The following is a 2,131-nucleotide window of genomic DNA, read 5'->3' on the forward strand; positions in this document are numbered from 1 at the left end:
CCAGCTTGTTCTGTCGTGCGTTCTGTTCCAGGTTTGTGCTGGAGGTGTGGATGGACCTTTGGGGTCCCTCACACCCCCATGCTGTCTGTGCCCAGGGAACACCTTCTGTATCACCCCCCCATGCCCTGTAGTTTTTGCTGTGCTTTGTTTTCCTTTTACTGGTAAAATGTGCTCAGTGGACGCTTTCCTTCTCTTGGTGTGCAGGACAAGTCCCGTGGTTAAGGGCTGTCTTGTTTGCTGTGTTCCTCTGCTGTTGCTGGCCATCACATAGGATGTGCTGTGTCCCAGTGCTCTCAGGCCAATGGAAGAGTCCCAAAATAGTCCCCAAGTCCTTGTTTCTCCATCTCAGTGTAGATCCCTCCGCGTGCAATGCCGGAGCTGGCAGCTCCTGGAGGCTTGTGCACTGCAGCTGGATGATGGTGATGATGATGATGATGCCTCCTGGTGGGCCCCTGGGCAGCACCCAAAGTGAAGCCCACCTTGGGCAGCCTTTACACATCTGTGTGTGCTCAGCTCCTAACAGTGACCGTACATTTGCCCTAGGGGCCACGTGTAGACTTCAGAGTTGCTTCCCTTTTTCCTTCCCTGTTATACATGTGAACTGTCACACTTAAATGCTTCCTTTGATATGCAGCGTGGGGAAAGGGAAGAAGCAACTCTTCAGCTTTACCTTTTCTCTTCCTTCAACAAAGCATTGGCCAGCCCCAGAGCAGCATGTAGGGTCCAGGTAGTTCACGTTTTCAGCCTGAAATCATGTAGAGGAAAAGCAAACCGTGCCCTACTAGTGATCTAACATGTTTCTTTGGGCAGCTGACCAAGAATGTGGCTGTTTCCAGCAGTGTTCACTGAGCCTTAGCTGTCACTGAGGCAATGAAGGCACAGAGGGAAACCTGCCCAGCAGCTCTGTGGAGCAGTGAGGGCTGCCTGGCAGTTGTGAGGTGCAGGGGAGAGTGTGTCAGGGTGCAGATAGGGCTAAAAGGAAACCAGACTTCAGCTGTGAACAGCTGTGGTTTTTATTGTCCAGCTTCTAAACAAAAGACAGTGACACACGGTGTGAGGCAGTGACCACAAACCCAGTTTGTTGGGCATATTAACCCATTCTGCCTTGCTTTCAGCTCCTTTGTTCATGAAATCCATTCTAGTATCCCTATGGCTTCTCAACTATAACTACACTGTCCCTCACATTGTCATGATCTCAGTTTTATGGAGTTGATCTTAGTACATTTTATTTCATAATTATGTCCTCTAGAGGTGGCATCGCTCTCCTATGTTGAGGGAATCTCCCTCCTGCCCCCCTGGGGCTGCTGGGAAGCTTCCCTCCTTTATTTTTACCAGAGCTGTTCCTATTTATAATGTGGCATTCATGTAGCAAACAAGAAAGTTCAGGAGCCCTGTGGTTAGCTAAGGGTGAGCACCAGCTGCCCCTTCCTTTCCTGCCACCTCCTGGGATGTTTGTCCCCACGTGGATTGACTGAGGCCTGCTGTGCAAGGCCAGGAGCTTCTGTATTTGAGCAGGGGAAGTGAGGGGCCTGGGCGTTATTGCTGCTGCCAGAAACTGATAAGCCTAAATAAAAAGAGGCCTGAAAGAGTAGAGCTATACGATGTAATTCATTATCCCACTTTCCAGGGCTCGTTGGGGTGGTGCTGCTGAATGATTTATGAGCCCCTTTGTGATATTTCTCAGGGAAGGACAATGTCCTAAGCATCCCACATGGCTCTGAGTGCTACAAGAAGCACCTCACGTGTGCAACTGCTCCCAAGGGCTGGGTGCTCCCTGCAGCAGTGAGGCAGCACGTAAGCTCTGTGCTTGTGTGCTCTTTATGAACTTCCCTGTGCTCCCTTGTTGTTTTATTCCTTTTCTCCCAGCAGGGGCTGAGCTCTGAGCCAGCCTGGCAGGGACTGGAGGTGATGTCTGTGGGGCTTCGGGAGAGCCCTGGCATGGGGACAGCCTGGTGCCAGAGCTGTGACAGCTCCCTCGTGTGACACAGGAGATGGGTTAACGCATCCTCTACAGCTACGCTCACTCACACAACACAAGCCAACCACCTTGCTTCACAAACAGCGAGCAGGACCATGCTTCTTCTGCAGGCTCGGCTCTGCCTTGCTTCTCCTTGTGCCAAGCACGAGGCAC

The sequence above is a fragment of the Cyrtonyx montezumae genome, unplaced genomic scaffold, assembly GCF_038088225.1.
Source record: "Cyrtonyx montezumae isolate F1298 unplaced genomic scaffold, pur_monq_1.0 scaffold_11, whole genome shotgun sequence".
Lineage (NCBI taxonomy): Eukaryota > Metazoa > Chordata > Aves > Galliformes > Odontophoridae > Cyrtonyx > Cyrtonyx montezumae.